General features: G+C 37.5%; 1 protein-coding gene across 3 annotated transcripts in view; it reads left to right on the top strand.

The window, feature by feature from the left end:
- Cadps (calcium-dependent secretion activator 1) overlaps nt 1–19836 on the top strand; it is a 1213340-nt gene that overhangs the window by 1095128 nt on the left and 98376 nt on the right. The gene's annotated exons all lie outside the window — the stretch shown is intronic.

A 19836-nucleotide genomic window follows, 5' to 3' on the forward strand; every position in this document is an offset into this window, starting at 1 on the left:
ATTGTGCTATAATAAATATAGTTAAAAATGACACCAAAAATGCACAAGAAACATAATGCTAACAGATGCAATGATGTCAAGAACAAGAAGACTTGCCCCACTAAGAAGGTTATTGAAGATTTTGAAAATGAATTAACCTCCAAGCTAGTGAAATTAAAGCAGATTATCAGGGAGATGACACGGGAATTACAGAAAGTCAGGAGGCTTTTGAATGAACATAAGGAGGAAAAGAAAATTAAGCAGCAAAATAAGAAACAACAAAGCACAGAACCAGATAAGTTGGTAAGTGAAAATCTGGTAACGTTGTTTGTAAAAAGAATGATTTTATTTGGTATATGGCAACTCTATCATAAAAACATACACCATGTTTTTATGATGCATACACATGATGTTATAACTTGATGAACAAATTATACCGTTAAGTTTTCCAGGAGCTAAAATTAAAAATATAGCACATTCAATTCAAAAGACAAAAACGAAAAGTAAACGAGATCATAATTGTAGTACTAGTGACTTAACTATTGATAAGTTCAGTATGAGAGAGGATATCAAAGGGTTGTTGGAAGAGGCAAGAGTGAAAATAGTAAGTATATTATGTCGATATGTTAAAAATGAATTAAGAAGGGCTATGATAGCAGAGAATTCTGCTATCATAGCATTCCTTCTACACAGCGTAGGCTGTGTAGAAGGAATGCATGTGAGTTTTTAGATATGTGGAGTGAGTTTGAGGGAAGAGATTTGTATAAGAGGGGAAGCCTACATCTGAATGCTGGTATCAGGAGTCTTGAAAAACTAATAACTGGTATGACCTAACACAAGGAATCAAGGAAACTAAATTATAATGGGAGGAACAGTGAGAATGAGTGTAAGACACACCGACTTGTTCAGAAAACAGCAATCTCTCCAGATGTCTACGTCCTTCCACATTCAAATGCAAGCAGTCTCTCGCATACAGTTCCTTTCTGTCCTCAATTTCCTTGCAACAATGTTATATAATTGTGCTAATAACAGGAATGGAAATGATTATGAGGACAGAATGATTTCGCATTCATTTCAGACCCATTAAACATGCAAAAATGTCTACATGTATAAAGCACTAGAGAAGAATAGAGATGTGCAAGTTGTCCAGACTGCACATAAGAGTATACAAAAGAACATTTAGGTAGCTTATTATGTCTATATATTAATGCTAGGAATATTAGAAACAAATTGATAGTTTATTGTCTATGTTGGGACTTCATATCATAGGCATTAGTGAGACCTGGCTGTCAGACTCAGACATGTTAACTGGTATCGAATGAAAAGGGCACACTGTTTTTAGAAAGGATAGGAAAGTCATCCGATATTATGTTGCTTATGATATCGGATGAGTTGAATCCAGTGTGGTGCTAGAGTCGCTGAAGCACGTGGCGGCTGATTTGAGCTACGATAAAAAAAAAAATTTTTTAAATGATGTATAGCATGACTCAGTCGTGAATTGTGCTACATTTTTTCTCAGTAACACAAGTGTTCTTTAGTGGTGCTGCTTTTGGAGTTTAGTTGTTGCGTTGTGTTATTTTTGGGGTTACCGAGAAAGCGAAGTCAGAGTCGCATGCATCTACAGTGGGATAAGACAAGTTTTCATTATTTAGTATAGTTATATTATGAAGTTTATATTACTTACAGTAGAGTGTATAACATAGTATTTAGCATTTAGTTGTTGTTTAGTTGTATTAATATTTAGCGTTTAGTGTAGTAGTTCCTCGGCACTAAGTTAATGATGGCGGCAGCCGCATCTCCAATTACAAATGGCATGTCACCAAGTCCTCCCCCCATTCAAGGACTCTATTTTGTGTAACATAATACAGGATTTAGTGGTATGTATGCGTCCCAGCAGTTGGATATGTGGCAGGTGAGAGAAGGGGGAGTGCATATATACGCAAAATGTAGGCAAGGGGAGGAATTTAGTGAGTTAGATATTACAATAACTGACCTCGTTGTGTCAGAGGCAGGAGAATCTAGAGACGAGTGATAGGTGAGGATAATGAGCAAAATATGAATGAAAAAATAAGAGTGAATGTGACTTGAATGATTGTGAAGTTTTCGGAGATGGTCTTGATTGGGAGGATGAATGGCGAGTAAGATTGACTAACTTGCAGAGAGGGATAGATGAGTTGAAAGAGGAGGTGGAATGAGAGGAGAAGTATGAAAGATGAGATTAGGCGAATGGAACAGATGAATGCAAGGCAAATCAGAGGAAGAGTGAGAGAGAGAGGTATGGGAATGATAGAAGAGGAGAGCATAGAAACAGCAAAAGCAAGGGAATGAGAGAGAGGTATGGGAACGATAGAAGAGGAGAGAATAGGAGCAGTAGAAGAGAGGGAATAAGAGAAAGAGATGAGAATGATAGAAGCAGAGAGAATAGAAACAGTTAAAGAGAGGGAATGAGAGAGAGTTATGGGAATGATAGAAGAGGAGAAAATGGTAACAGTCAGAGAGAAGAAATAGGAAGAATGCAAGGGAGTGCTGGAACCAGGGATAGAGTGATGCCAGGACAGCAGGTAAGTAGCAGAACACAGAGAGAAAGGGTTAGAGGAGAGAGAGTGAGGGATGCAGGTGAGCAATCAAGGAACAGAGTAGTAAGAGGTGTGATGTATGGAGACTCAATGATGGTGCACAAGATAGGATGCCAGAGGAGTGTTTCCCTGCAGTAAAGATAGAAAGTGTGGCTATGGCAATTAAGCGAAGTGAAAGGGTGGATGAGATGGTTTTGATGTGGGCACAAATGACTTGAGAGGCAATGTAAATCGAGTGGCAAGGGATCTGAGACAAAAGAAAATGCAGAGAAGAAAGATAGTGTGTGTGTGTTACCCAGGTATGATAATGATGAACTGAGCAGAAGAGCAGTAATAATGAATCGTATAATAGCTAGAATGTGTCAGAAGAGAGGAATGGAATATCTTGATGCTTGGAGGGCATTTGAGGACAGAAAGGAACTGTATGCCAGAGACTGCTTGCATTTCATTGTGGAAGGACGCAGACATCTTTAGAGATTGCTGTTTTCTGAACAAGTTGATGTTTCAATGCAGGGAAACTAGAAGTAAGAGGATGGATGGTAGCAGGGGTAGCCTCTTGTAGGAATGGGTGCTTTGGGAAAGACATCAGGTAACACTGAGTCCAGTGGAGTCTGCAGGGGATAATGATAGGTATAGAAGCAGAGAAATTTTTATGCTTTATATTAATGCCAGGATTATCCAGAATAAAGGAGATGAATTGGTTGCACTGATAGCATCAGCCTGGCCAAAGATTATTGAGATCTCTGACAGTGGTTGACGGAAGATGATATAATAACAGGAATAGAAGTAGCAGGGTACAGCAGAATAAGAATGAAAAACATGGTGGTAGAGTACTACTTATGATAACTTATGTTACCATAACTACGAGTGGAGGTTTTGGAAGGCAGTGACACTAATGGTTTTGAAAGCATATGGTGTGAGCAAAGGTAGGCAAGACAGGATATTTAGTGAGGTGTTGCTACAAGCCAAGAAGAACAGAGGGTGGGGAGCAGGAATTGTTTAAGCAGTTGAGCTTGGCAAGTGCAAGAAGAATGATTGTTATATGAGATTTTAACTACAGCAGCATAAGCTGGGAAGAGAAAAATGCATGTAGTAATAAGGGAATGGAATTTCTAAAATTCTTGAGGGACAGATGTCTTAGGCAACATGTAAGAGAGATCACAAGAGGTTCAAGAGTTTTGGATTTGGTCGTAGGATCAGAAGAGCTGATAATAACTGAGATGACATCTCTTCCCCCCAGTTGGAGAGAGTGACCATGTGCTTTTTATTTGGAAGATGACTAGACATGCAGAAGTATCAAAGAAAAGGGGACGTATGTGAAATTATAAGGTGGGTGATTATAATAGTCTTAGATATCAACTTGGGGCAGTTCCATGGAGAGCAGAATTGAAAGGCCAGGATATCATTAGTGCTTGGGAAATTGTGAAGGAATATTTGTTAGCAGCAATAGTAAGCTGTATTACATGAGTGAAGATGAGGACGCAGTTTGGTGTAAAGTGGATGACAAACAATATGAAACAGGATCTGCAGTGAAAAAGAAATTATGGAAGAGATATAAGGAGAGGGGTGGAGAACAGGTTCATGAAGAATATGATGCGGTAGCCCTCGTCCACTTCTCGCAGCTGTAGGGTGATGTGGCTGTGCGTCGCTTAAGGGATACACGCTAGCCCTTGTATCACTTTCTTTTCGACTCATTTAATCATATCTAGAGCTGACAGTGAAGTTTTATGACCGGATACCCTTCCTGACAATTATTCCTGACAACCCTTGCCATTTATTCATGCTTTTGACCCACACCTATTGGGACTAGCTTACCCCCTTCAGTGGCTGCAATAGGTGAAATGACATAGCAAGATAGGAAAGATTCACCCCTAGCCCTCAAATACTCTAATAGTATTGGGGGGAAGGAGCAAGAAGCAAAGAAAGAAGGGTAGAGGACCAGTTTACAGATAATATAACAAATGTATATTACATGAAGTAAGGCATGGTCCATTATTGGGTATTTGGGTTTGCCATGCCCGTACTCACTGAAGCAAGCCCATGAGGAAAGCTGTTACACTGGCCTAATTTAAATCAGAATGACTGCCTCTACCAAAAGTTTGAAAGATTTTCTCATCCTGTATAAATATAAGAAATGGTTTTTTACATGCTTAGTATATGATATGGTCTTTCTAGCATGTGGCACTTGCTATTATTGGTAAATCGATTCTTGTATTTGTTTGTATTATGTCTCTTTGAATTGCATTTGTTCACTGATGATGTACTGTTAATTTTGCCAAGAAATATTAGTGTTAATTTCATTAAAGCTATTTGTTATTATTATTATCATAATTGAGGACCTCTTTGGAGTCACACGACTCATCTTGGGAAGCCCACCCTAGAAACACACAATCTATAATACTATTGAACTTATTCACCATCTGTGCTCTTGCCACCCTCTTAGACAATGTATTCTATGGTTTAACAACTCTGCATGCAAAGAAACCACTCCTTACCTTCTTGCTTTCACATTCCTTTTGCAACGTCTAGAGATTGGCCCTCACTCCTTTCCCCTGTGCCACCAAATGAAAGAAGTTTCAACCCTGTAACAGCCTCTCAACAGTTTAAATATCTCAATCATATCACCTCTTCTTCTATCCACCAAATTTTGCAGTCTACATTCCTTCACTGTCCTCATAACTAACAATTGTCCGGTCCTGATATCATTTTTTTTTTTTTGTCTGCTTCTGCACTCTTTCCATGGTTAATTTATCCCTTTTAAATCCTGGGGACCAAATTTGAGCACAATAGTCCTTATTTAATATATCCGTTGTGTTTTTTTCTCTCCTTACTTCACTGCTTTTCTTGCCTGATAAAACTAGACCCATGATTTTTATATACTAATTCCAGAATATCAGGAACATTGCCAGAGTATCAAGAACAAGAGCGAGGAGTTTTTGACATCAGTTAGTGCAACTTCACCAAAAGTTATAGGCATTAGTGAGACTTGGCTAAGAGCAGATGATGTAGTTACAGGGATTGAATGTGAAAGGTTTAGCATTTTCAGGAAAGATGGAGAAGATAGAATGGGGGAAGGAAGAAATATCACATGGCAGGAAGGAAATAAAATTTATACACCTGTTAAGAGATAATTCCTTAAGGCAGCATGTGATGGAAGAGAGTAGGGGTGGCAGAGTATTGAACCTGGTCATAGGAACAGAAGAGTTATCCATACCAAAGTATTGCCTCCAATTGGTGGAAGTGACTTGACTTGGGATATTTTAAAATATGAAGAATATTCTATCACGAAGGGATATTTGTGGAACTACAAGGCAGGTGATTATGACATGCTTAGGAAAAGGCTTAAATTTGTACCATGGCATAAAACACTGAAGAGTAAGGATGTTAGAACTGCATGGGATATAGTTAAGTGTCATCTAGAGGAAGCAGTATTAAATTGTATACCTAGAATAAGGAAGGTTAATAGGGTAGGAGTTGGATGAATAATATCATTAAACACATAATGCAGAAGAAGAAAATGCTGTGGAGGGTATATAAAGAGAAAGGTGACCAACAATCTCATGAACAGTACAAAGAAGGGTGACTAGCATGGCAAGGAAGGCAAAATCAGATTATGAGAAGAATCTAGCCAAGCAGGCCAAAGGAAATCCCAAAGAGTTCTTTTGTTATGTAGCAAGTAAGAGGAAGGATGACTATGAAAGATTAACCTTAATGAGTGAAGATGGTCACAAGGAGACAGAAGCGAATGAAATAGTTGAGTTACTGAGTGACCACTTTGCAAGGGTATATCATCCTAGTGAGATCACTGCTTTAACCTTTGTGACAGACACGACACTAATGCAAGAACAGTGATGGATGAATTCGAGCTTCTTAGGATATTGCAGAATCTCAATGTTAATACAGCTGTGCGATTAGATTGGATCTCTGCTAGGGTTTTGTGAGAATGTGCAAGGGCAATGCCTTTGACTAGACTGTTTAAGTCTCAGCACTGGTTGAGTTCCAAGGGAGTAGAAAGAAGGCAAAATAATTTCGTTGCATAAGGTAGGTTGTAAGACTGCAGTAACAAATTATAGACCAATCAGTATCTTCAGGTGTGATGGTAAAAGTACTTCAAAAATTAGTAAAAAAAAAAAAAAAAAAAAGAGAATTCAAGAATGGGTAGATAAAAATAAGATACTGTATGAGGGTCAACATAGCTTTGTGAAGGGTTGGTCATGCCATAGTAATTTACTAACTTTTTATAATAGAGTAACAGCTGAGTTGGATAAAGGAAATGGCTACATGATGATTTTGCTGAATTTTGAAAAGGCATTTGACAGAATACCACATCGACCTCTGTTACGCAAATTATAACAAATGGGGATGAATATGACACTGGTTAAATGGATAACAGGGTGGCTGCTGGACAGATATCAAAAAGCGGTATGTGGAGGAGCAGAATCTAGGTGATTAGTGATGTTTGTTCTGCAAAGTTCACTGCTGGGACCTGTTTAATTTGTATGTAAATGATATAGGAAATAGCCTGAAAGGCTATTTCCTATATCATTTACATACAAATTAAATCAAATCCATATCCAGTTGTTTGCTGGTGATGTGAAATTAGGTAGAATATTAGTTAATCAAGGCAATGTTGTGAGCCTTGCAAGATGATTTAAATAGGCTGTCAGTATAGTCAAAAGTTAATAGGTGTCAGTTTAATGCCAAGAAATGTAAAGTTATGCATTTTGGAATAAATGATTACGAGTCATGTATCACACTGATGGCACTGTACTCCAGGAAACAGATAAAGCTAGAGATTTAGGGGTGGTGGTTGACAGTGAGTTAAAGTTTAGAGGATATATTGCTAAGGTTTCCATAAGATTACAGGCAGCCCTCGGTTTATGCCTCACTTCCGTTCCTGAAAAAACGGGCATAAAACGAACCCAATTTTAATGGGAGGTACAAAATTATATTCCACACAGTCAAAAAATATGCACGTGAAGTATGTGTAACATTATTATATTTAAAGCTTTGATAATACATACATATATATATTTGTTAAAATAAAATTATTAATAAAGAAAACAAAACAAAATTATATACAAAAAATATGAAACTTCGAAAAGATATTACATATTTCTATGTTGAAATTCCTGGTTTCAGATCACTTATTTTTTTTAAAAAAAGAATCCAGTGTTAATTGCCTAGATTTTATTTTGCTTTCTTTAAAGAGTTCAGTTTGGGATTTTGGGGATTTAGCCGACCAAATTGTATTCTTATTGGTTAAACCAAAATAAAAAATGATGGTACAACATGACAAAATTTCATGCCGACTGGGGTGTCGCCCGGTTAAACAAGGCCCCTGCTGTTTTCGCCATGGAACCAGGGAGAAAAGCGAAAAGTCAGCTACTGGAACAAATCTAAAAACAAACCCCAACTCAACATCACCAGAGTTAAAGATCGGTACTATCAACTTAAGAAGCCTGAATGGCAAAGAAATGGAGCTAGCTGAGGAATTAGATAAGTACCAAATAGACATAATAGGGGGTGACTGAAACAAAAAAGACCAAAACTGATGGGATCTTTCTGAGCGATAAATACAAAATGTTATATTCAGGCAATGACAATCAAGGAAAGGAAGGAGTAGCCATAGTATTCAACACAAAATACGAGGCTAATCTTCTTGAATGGCAGTCAGTCTCAAGTAGAGTAATGTGGGCAAATATTAGAATGGGGAACTGGAAAATGAGACTTATTTGTGCCTATGGTCCCACAGAAGGTTCTACTAAGGTAGAAGTGGAGGAATTTTTTGACGCTCTAGAAAAAGCAACTGACACAATGAAAAAGGAAAAGTTGGTCCTTGTTGGGTATCTAAATAGCAGAGTAGGAAATGGTTGTGAGATATACAAAAATATTTTGGGAAAATTTGGAGAAAAGAGCAAAGCTAATAATAATGGCAAATATCTGTTGGATTTCTGCTCAGGACATGGACTGGTTATTACTAACACCATGTTCCAACATAAAAATGTGCATAAATTCACATGGAGAGAAGAGGCTAGGAATAAGGAAAGTCTCATTGACTATGTTATTGTTGATAGTGATGTTTTCTCCCTGGTGCAGGACACCAGAGTGTACAGAGGATTTGAAATTGGAAGTGATCACTATTTAGTCTTGAGCAGGATAAAATTGAATTTCATATTGAAAAGAATGACATGTAAGAAAGTTTTAAAGCGAATAAAAGTTGAGCAGCTCTCAGATGTTAACTGTAGACTAAAATACAGAAAGATTATTGAAAAGAAAATGAAAGAGTTTGAGAACAGGAATCAAACCTTGGAGATTCAGTGGCAAACTCTGAAGAAAACATTGATTGATTCTGCCAGAGAGGCATGTGGTGAGGTTGTGTGCAATGATAAAAAAATCAAAACTCCCTGGTGGACACAGGAAGTTAAAGAGGCAGTGAAGGAAAAGAAGAAAGCATATCAAAAGCTCCTGCCAAATAAGTCAGCTTTTACTCTTACAGAATACAGAGACAAATGTAAGAAAACTAAAAAGTGTGTAAAACTAGCTAAACAAAAGTCATGGGAGGACTTTGGCAAGAATATAGAAGATAAATATCAAGAAGGTGGCAAAATATTCTGGAGGTTGTTGAAGATGGCTTAGGAATGGAAGAAAGAGTGCTATAAAAGGAGTTAGAGATGATAAAGGTGACATGAAAATAGGAGAAAAAGATATCCTTGAAGTATGGAGTAATTACTTTGAAAAACTGCTAAATGAAACAAGCAGTGATGACAGCACAGTGATAAAAAAACACTGACCAGGCATGCAGTCAGGAATACATATCCATACTTGAAGTAGAAAAAGCCATGAAAGGCTTGAAATGTGGAAAGGCAGCAGGAGTAGATGATATTCGACCAGAAATGCTGAAGTATGGTGGTATAAGAGTCTTACAGTGGCTGCACTGCATAGTTCAGAAAGCCTGGACAGAGGGACGAATTCCCGATGACTGGAGTAGAGCTCTCATAGTACCCATATATAAAAAGTGAAATAAAACTGAATGTGAGAATTACAGAGGTATTTCCCTACTGAGTGTTCCTGGCAAGATCTATGCAAGTATACTTGAGAAACGGTTGAGAAGAATTGTGGAAGAAAAGCTTGGTGAAGAACAAGCTGGATTCAGGCCAAATAGAGGCTGTCAGGATCAGATCTTCACTTTACGACAAATAGTCGAGAAAGCATGGTAATATAACAAAGATCTGTATTTAAGTTTTGTCGATTTGGAAAAGGCATATGACAAGGTGCCAAGAGAGAAGCTATAGTTACGCTGCAGTTATATGGTGTCAATGGGGCATTATATCAAGCAATACTTGGTATTGCTTGATATAATGCTCTTTATTTGAGTTGTAAATCAGCAGTTAAAATTGAAGGAAGTACAGGAAGATGGTTTAATGTTAAATCTGGTGTGAGACAAGGGTGTACATTATCCTCTCTGTTATTCATTATCTATATGGATCACATTATGAAGGAATGTGGTATTAAACCTGATATCAAAATTGGAGATGTTAATGTCAGCTCTTTGCTTTATGCAGATGATGTTATACTTCTAAATAAATCCGCTATAAGTCTGCAAGATTCTCTGACTAAATTGAATAGCTGTTGTAATAGATATGGTATGAAGGTCAGCAATAAAAAGACAAAGACAATGAAAATAGGCAGAATCATTGAAAATGTCAACTGTGTTGCGAATGGAGAACCTGTGGAACAAGTTAAACATTTCAGCTACTTAGGCACAATTTTTACTGATGATGGTAAATTAAATATAGAAATAGACAACAGAATCAGCAAAGCTGGTATGGTGGGAAGTCAATTGAATAAATTCATATGATTATGAGAGAAATTAGTCAGAACACTAAATTAGCTGTATACAAGACAGTTTTCAAACCAATTTTAACTTATGGATCTGAGAGCTGGGTCAGAAGTAAAACACTTGACCAAAGACTAGAGACCGCAGATATGAGAGTCCTGAGAAAGATTATAGGCATGAACAGATGGCATCAATGGCAATATCATATTAAAAATGAGTATATTAGGAAAGAACTTGACATTGCCAGCATCCAGGAATGCATTAGCAGAGCTAATCTCAGGTGGTATGGTCACTTAAATAGAATGGGAGAGGAAAGGTTAGCAAAACAAGTGTTCTCTACCAGGTTGGCAGGAAAACGACCCAGAGGAAGACCAAGATATAGGTGGATTGATATGGTACAAAGTGCCTTAGATGATAGAAATATAAGATCTGATAATGTTGGAGTCTTGACAAGTAACAGACTGATTTGGAGGAAAATTGTAGATAGGAAGTTAGTAATGATGTAATTTTTTCATGTAGTACTGTCATATCCTCTACACCCCATGAGGGTACATGGCAGGAATTTGATGATGATGATAAAGAGTTCAGTGTAAGGTCGAATAGATGCGATTACACTCCTTTTTACATTTGCACTCTGTTCCCAAATGTGGTCCATTTTGTGGAGTTCATCAGTCAATGTCTCTATGCTTGCAAAGATACGCTGTAAATCGGCCGTTTTTATATCTCTCAGAGGTCCTTTTTCATTTTCTTTCTCCTCTTTTGGATGTTGACTTAATTGTTCGGCTAATTCTTTTAAGTCTTCATTGAAAGTGGTTTCATGGCTCTCTAAGACTTCTGTCACATCTACAGCTGTAATATCGTCCAATCCCACCTCTCGTTCAAGCTTGGTAATGTCTTCAATAACATTCTTCTCTTGCTCTAATTCCTCGAAGTCATGCATAAATGCTGGAAGAAGCTTTGGCCATGCTCCTTTTAAACACTTTGCTGACACTTCATTCCAAGCTGCCTTCAAAATATTGAATGACCGCCAATAGGATTTAATAGTTTTTCCTGAAGTATCCAAGGCTCTTACCATTTCCATAAATGTTATAGGAAGTAATAGGTTTTGAAGATTGATATAATCCCCTGATTCATTGGTTGTGTTTGGGAGCATGTAAACAACCTTGACATCCAGTGGTGTTCTTACTTCAGCAAAGTTTTGAGGATGTCTAGGGACATTATTCAAGAGAAGTAATGCCTTGACTGGCAAATCATTTTCTTTACAGAAACGAAGCACGGTAGGACAAAAATAATTTGTGTATCAATCTATAAAAACGTCGTGTAATCCAAGCTTTCTTGTTCCATTTCCAATAGACTGGCAGCATGGCTTTTAGATCCTTGAAGGCACGTGGTGTCTGTGAATGATACACCAACATTGGTTTAAACTTAAGTTTCGGAGACATTTGCACCCAACAAAAGTGTAAGTCTATCTTGTGCTGCTTTAAAACCTGGAGCGGAACATTCTTCTCAAGAAATGAAGGTGCGTGGTGGCAATTTGTTCCAGTAAAGCACAGTCTCATCAACATTAAAAATGAGATCAGGAGGATAACTTCCTTGTTCTACACAGTCTTGAAATTCTTTAGGAAAAGCAGCCGCTGCCTTGTCGCCTCAACACATAATTTGACACCATGGCACTTACTTCGAGACTTAATAGCAGGGGTAAACTTCATTAAAAAATGGAATGTTTTTCTGATTCAAGTCATCCACACATAATGATAATAATTCTTCCATTTTTTCATGAAGTTTGTCCTTGCTATAACTTATGTTTTGCATTTAGTGCTGCCGTAAATTGTTGCATAGACTGTTTTATTCTATCTACATTTTTCGTAATTGTAGTAACAGTCGATTGAGGTAAGTTCATTCTTCTACAGACATTAGCACGTGTCTGCCCATCTTCCATTCTTTGAATCACCTCCATCTTCTTTTCAAGTGTGATTGATTTCCGCACCTTCTTAACACCAAGTTCTGCTAACTTGTGCACTTCTTTTATCAGAGATGGTATGTAATTACGTACTTTTTCAATTTAAATACTCATGTATGTAAAAAAAAAATAAATAGAACAATTAGGTAGATTCAACAGTAAAACTAGGTTTGATATTTATATGTTGTAATAGCTCAGTAAACACTCAAATACTAGAATGCCTTCTAGCGTCTTTTCTCAGTCAGACCACACTATAGTAAGAAAGCACGCACAAGCATCCAGCGTAAATTGAAGTGTCGTAAACCGAGGGATGCCTGTACTTGGCTATTGAAGAACAAATTAACAAGTACAGATAAGAAAGTTGTTATTCCTCTTTATAAGGCCTTGATATGCCCACATCTGGATTACTGTGCTTTAGTCTGGTTCCTTCGGTTTCTTGGGAGTGAGGAAACATTGGAGAGGATTCGGAGGCAAGTGAACAAGATGGTGAGTGGCCTGTTAAATGTTCCCTATGAGGATAGATTAAAGATGTGTTGATTGCATTAGTTGGTTGATAGGAGAAAAACAGGGGATATGATAGAGACATTTAAGTTGCTTAAAGGGTTTTATATTATTATGATTATTGTTATTATTATAGGGCACTTTAGCAGCAAGCGGTTGTAAGCATGCTATGATGCTCCCATATTTCAAGCTGCAAAGTAGATTTTTTCTTATGAATTAAAATTTAAAGTGTATCAGTGAATTCATTCTTCAAGCTGAACATATTGATGTGAAAGCTGTATCTGTTAAGTAATAAGTAAATTATAAGTATTCAAAGTTCGAAGTATACGTTGGTCAACTACGCGAGAAGAGAACAAAGGAAGTCGCCGTATTAGAAATTACAGCAAGATCATCAAACAAGAAATATGAAGTGCTACAAATGCCATGAAGACTTAACGGGGGAAGAAAACCACATAACATGCAGGAAAACATGCATTTTCTATGTTCGTGATTGTCTGAAACCACTTGGCAACGAAAATCAAATACGAAGCATGACGAGTGGAAATGCCCCCATTGTAGAGACAACAAAGGAATGTCACCATCAACCGCAGGTGCGAAACAGCTATCAACAGCAGCGGAAATGAAAAACAAAGAAAACAACAACGGAAACCCAGGTGAGCCAACTTTAAATGCATTACTTGAAAATAGATTACAAAACCTAAAAGACTATTTAAGCTATTTTGTTGGAGAACTATTTCAAAAACATACCATACAGATTACTGAAAAATTCAACCAATATGAGGAATGTATTAAATTTAATAATAACTCAGTAGAAGTTTTAATTTCTCTAACAGATCGTTAGAGAAATTAAAAACTGCGTTAAAGAGCTAACAGAAAGACAGCATAATCTAATAAAAGAGACAACGGAACTACGACAAGAACTAAACTCTTTAAAGCAGCAATACGAACTCTTAAATCAACAGCAGTATAAAAATGATCTCCTGATAGATGGTCTCCTGGAAATTGCTACGGAACATCTAGAAGACACCGTAATGCAACTAAGCCAAAAAATAGGTGCTCTCATTGAATCAAGAGATATCCAGTCAGTACATTGGTTACCACAAAAAAGGAAAAGAGAAAATAATTCCCGTCCTCCTCCAGTTGCGGTGCCACTCACCAACAGCCCAACAAAAACCACGTATAAAAGCTAGCGGGATTACAAAACTAGTCAAGGATCTGAAAGGAGACCACGACAATACCCCAACATGCTTGTCGAATACTTAACGCTATATTATCAGAAACTATTCTACCAAACAAGGAAAGTAAAAACAGAAAAAAATTATCATTTTATATGGATAAGATACAATAAAATATTCCTTAGAAAGACATAAGACACGAAACCAATCAAAATACGATCCGTGGAAGACCTCAACAGGCTGCCACATTAAAAGGAATATTGATAACTCGTAAAGAAGGAACAGCACACCAACCTACATGAATGCAGATCACCACGGAACATGATAATTGCCATATTCTGAAATCAATAACAATGGAAACAAGTGACTATTCCCAAAAAATCTATTCTCCACATGAACATCGGAAGCATTCAAAAATACTGGGTGACCCTGCAAGCTTATCTGAAGGAAGATATAGACAACATAGACATTTTAATACTGACTGAAGTATCTACGACAAATGAAGAGGCTTCCAATAACACAAACATTGCAGACAAACAAAACGAGGCGGTGGTGTAATCATATTTACCAAACATAAATTAGAAGTAACATAAATAAACTATAAATTAGAATACGCAGAAAACATGCATCGAAATTATAAACATCAAACAAGAAAACTCCATATCCACCCAACTTAAGCACCACAAAATTTCTAGATGAGCTAAACAGATGGCTTTCAGCCTCAGAAGTAGGTGCCTCAGAATACTTGATAATAATAGGAGACATGAATATAAACATTAGGAACATAAATAACAACACAGAACAATACCTAGACCTCTTATCAGCATATAACATAACCCCATCCGTACAGTTGTGTACACGAGAAGAGATAGTCGGAAATACAACAACCTCACCCTGCATTGATCATATAAATATACGGGCCCTTCCAAACAGCCACGCAGCAGCCGTCATAACGTGCAAACTGGCAGACCATTATTTCACAGCATTACAGTTGCACACTGAACCAGAACCCATAAAACTCACTGAGACTACAAAACAGTATTATAGCATTCTAAACGAAACAATAGTAAATGATGAAATCAGAAAAACAGACTGGATGCAGATAGCATCTTTAGACACTGCTGAAGCAGTATATAATAATCTTAAACTTGCATTCAATAAAATGTATAACAAAGCATTAACAAAAATAAAAATATGCTCTCAAACGAAACAGAATCCATGGATAACAGACATACAAAGAAAAGATGATCTATGGAAACAACTTAAGAAGTCGCCAAACAATATCACTTTACAAACTGAATACAAAAAAAAACAATCTCCTAACAACACAGATTAGAGTGGCAAAAAGAAACTACTACAGCAACAAATTAACAACAGCTCAGAACGACATAAAGGAAACCTGGCACCTGATTAATGAAATGCTGGACAATATACACAGAACCAATGCCTCAGAAACAATAAAACACAGCTTTGCTTGCGACCCCAAATCCCTCAAACAGCTGGCAGACAACTTTAATCAGCACTTCGTGAACTCTGTCCAAAAACTACAAGAAACAACCTTTCCTCACGCAAATGAACATTCTCCACTAGGATTCAAATCATACCCAAAACACAATATGGCTTTCAAAAGAATAAAGGAACTGCAACACTCCTGGGAGATTTCACAGACCTAACAAATGCTGCATTGGATAAAAACAGAATAACATTAGTCGTATTCATTGACCTAACAAAAGCATTTGACACACTAACACACAAAACCTTGTTAACGAAACTGATGCATATCGGAATCGGAGGTCGCCTACTTCGATGGTTTAAAGCAGGCATGGGCAACCTTTCCTACTTCGAGGCCAAAATTATCATTCTGTCTCCGAGTCAAGGGCCGGACCAAATTATTAAATAAAATTAATTAATATTAAATGAATTAAAACAAGTTGTTACTTCATATTTCATTTATTTATAATATAATTTGATTTATTTATAATATAATTGCTTTGGTATAAAGCTCTACATAAATTTTATAATATAATGAACGACATAACAATTTAATGTGAAAATTGGCCTTGTACTTCAACTATGAGACTATCAATATTGACGTTAATATTACGTAAGGATAATCGCATAGAATTTTCGAAGTTTTCGTCCGTTATTCTAATCCAAATTTTTGATTTATTGTATTTCATCCTCTAAAAAACTGTTCACACATGTGCTGCCGAAAAGACAAATGATTTTTCTTGAAAAGATGCGTAAATTTGTATATTTTTCTTCCACCAAATAAAATTTATAAAAATCTGTCAAACAATGTTGTTAAAGTATGATTTTAGCACTAAATCCGCCTGAAGCTTAATAAGTTACATCTGTAAGTTTTCTGGCACATTATTTACATCAGCATCAATTGGACAAGCAAATATAGCGAATGTGGAGTCTTTGTTTTTGAAGTCGGCAAACCTTGTATTGCTCTATTAGTGCCTTCAGTTCATCTCCATAACAATTATAAGGGATATTTTTACGAGTTGCTAGAGTAGGAAAACGATAACAATTTTTAGCTTTTATCTGATTTTCCAACAATCTTAGTTTATTACAAAAAGCTTTGATATGTCCATGCAGTTCATGAACCAATTGTCCTTGTTTTTGCAATTTAAGATTCATTTTGTTTAGGTATCCAGTGACAGAGGAATGCTAAATCACACACCCACTCATCATCTTTTACTTGGTTAATTGTGTTTCCTTTTATGTCCTTAAAATCTGCAATGTCTTGTCTCAGATCATAAAATCGTTTTAACATTTTACCTTTACTCAACCACCTCACTTCACAATAATAAGACACATCTTATTTATTACATCACATCTTATTCTAGAGGGGATAATGCAGGGTATAGAAACAATGGCATTTATATGCTATATACTAATGCAAGGAGTATCCGGAATAAAGGAGAGGAATTGGTGGCACAGATAGCAATAGCCTGGCCAAAAATTATTGGGATCACTGAGACGTGGTTGACAGAAGAGGATATAATAACAGGAATAGAAGTCTCTGGGTACAGCATTTTTTGGCAGGATAGGAAGGGAAAGCATGGTGGTGGAGTACTGCTTATGATAAGTGACGACCTATGTCCTCTAAGAGTGGAGACTTTGGAAGGCAGTGACACTAATGATTTTGAAAGCATATGGTGTGAGGTAGAGGTGGGCAAGACAGGATATTTAGTGGGGTGTTGCTACAGACTCAGGAGTACAGAGGGTGGGGACCAGGAAATGTTTAGACAGTTGAGTTTGGCAAGTGCAAGAAGAATGATTGTTTTGGGAGATTTTAACTACAGTAGTATAAATTGGGGAGAGGAAGATGCATATAGCAATAGGGGAATGGGATTTCTAGAATTCTTGAGGGAAATGTCTTAGGCAACATGTAACAGAGGGAAAAAGAGGTTCAAGAGTTTTAGATTTGGTTATAGCATCAGAAGAGTTGATAATAACTGAGATGACATCTCTCCCACCAGTTGGAGAGAGTGACCATATGGTTTTGACTTGGAAAATGAATAGACATGCAGGAGTATCAAAGAGACAGGAACGTATGTGGAATTATAAGCAGGTGATTATAATAGTCTAAGACGTCAACTTGGGGAAGTTTCATGGAGGGAGGAATTGGAAGGCCGGGATATCATTAGTGCGTGGGAAATTATGAAAGAATATTTGTTAGCAGCAATGGTAAGTTGTATACCACGAGTGAACAAAAGCACACAATTTGGAGTAAAGTGGACGACAAACAATATTAAACAGGAATTGCATGCGAAAAAAAAGCTGTGAAAGAGATATAAGGAGACAGGAGAAGAGAAGATGCATGAAGAGACGCCATAAGACACAGGCCAGAAGAGTGACTAGTATGGTAAGCAAGACCAAACTGGAATATGAGAGGAGATTAGCCCTATGATCCAAAGATAAAAGTGGCCAGTAGGAGGAGAAATGACTGTGGAAGAATGATATTGTGGGATTAAAATGGGAATAGAGTGACTGATGCAGAGTACATAGTGGAATTGTTCAATGAACACTTTATTGGAGTGTTTCATCCTGGAAGAGTCAGTTTTAATGCTAGAGGGATCGGTCAGGTTCAAGGTTTAAAGGTACAGGAGGAGAGTGTGTTTCAAATACTGAGTACTCTGGATGTCAGTAAAGCTGTGGGACTGAATGGTATTTCACAACGAGTTTTGAGAGAATGTGCTAGAGAACTGACAGTGCCTTTGACCTGGCCTTTCAATGAAAGTCTGACTGCTGGAAAGGTGCCTATGGAATGGAAGGAAGGTAAGATAGTGCCATTGCATAAGGGTGGTTGCAGACTGGAAGTGTCTAATTATAGACCAGTTTGTGTGTTATCAGTAGTTAGTAAGATCTTGGAGAAAGTAGTGAAGGACCGTATACAGCATTGTGTAGATGAGGGTAATGTTCTCTGTGAGAGTCAACATGGATTTGTGAAGGGGTGCTCTTGTTTTAGCAATATGCTAGACTTTTATGATAAATTACAAGAGCATTAGATGAGGGAAAGGCATATACTGCCATTTTCTTAAACTTAGTGAAGGCATTTGACAGGATGCCACATGATAAGCTGATATTCAAGTTGCAGCACTTAGGTCTGGATGTTAGATTGGTCAACTGGATTCAGGATTAGCTGTTCGATAGGTATCAGAGAGTTGTCTATGGTGGGGCAGTTTCAAGGAAGCAGAGGGTTACAAGTGGGGTCCTACAGGGCTCAGTACTGGGACCTATATTGTTTAACCTTTATATCAATGACATTGTCAGTGGATTGCAAGGGAATATTCAGTTGTTTGCAGATGATGCAAAGCTGGGAAGGATTTTTTGTAATAGTGTAGATGCGGCAGCCTGCAAGAGAATTTGAATAAGCTAGGTAGATGGGCAAATCAATGGGGGTGTCGGCTTAATGCAGCTAAATGTAAGGTCTTGAGGTTTGGGAAACATCAATGGGATGCTGCATACTCTATGGGAGGAGTTATACTGGAGGAAGTAGGGGAGACAAGAGATCTGGGGGTTGATGATTGATAGAAACCTGAAATTTAGGGGACATATTGCTAAGGTGGTGAAAGTTACACAGAGGATTGCTGCAATAATGAGAAGGACACTGACCTGCAGAGATAAAACTTATCTTTCCGTTGCATAAGACCCTGATCAGACTACACTTGGACTATTGTTCTCAGATTTGGTCCCCAGAATTTGAAGGGGATTAATTAACTGTGGAAAGGGTAAAAGTGGATAACAAAGATGGTTTCAGGACTGTACAATGATAGTTATGAGGATTGGCTGAGGGAATGTTGACTACAGAGTTTGGTGGATAGAAGAAGGAGAGGTGATATGATTGAGACTTTTAAACTGTCGAGAGGTGGTTAGAGGGTTACAGATTTTGTTCACAGTGGGGAGTTCTTTCGCTTGGTTGAACAGCGGGAAGGATGATGACAAGAGGCCATCCCTGGAATTTACGAAAGGAAACTGTGAGCAAGAGGGTGAGGAGTGGTTTCTTTGCATGGAGGGTGGTTGAACCGTGGAATGCATTGCCTGATGGAGTGGTGAGAGCGAGAATGGTCAATGAGTTTAAGGAGTGGTATGATAGACTTTGTGTTTCTCAGAAGGGGACCTTCCCTCGATGAGTCTTGGTAGACTTTGTGTTTCTTAGGAAGGACCGTGGTTATTCAGGTCTCCATGGGGTCAAAAGACTCCCACGATGAGTCTTTTGACCCCATGGAGACCTGAATAATAATAATAATAATAATAATAATCTTCATAATCCGAAAATAGGTCTGCTAAATA

Source organism: Typopeltis vanoorti, chromosome 1 (assembly GCF_054136105.1).
Source record: "Typopeltis vanoorti isolate ZY-2024b chromosome 1, IOZ_Tvanoo_1.0, whole genome shotgun sequence".
Classification (NCBI taxonomy): domain Eukaryota; kingdom Metazoa; phylum Arthropoda; class Arachnida; order Uropygi; family Thelyphonidae; genus Typopeltis; species Typopeltis vanoorti.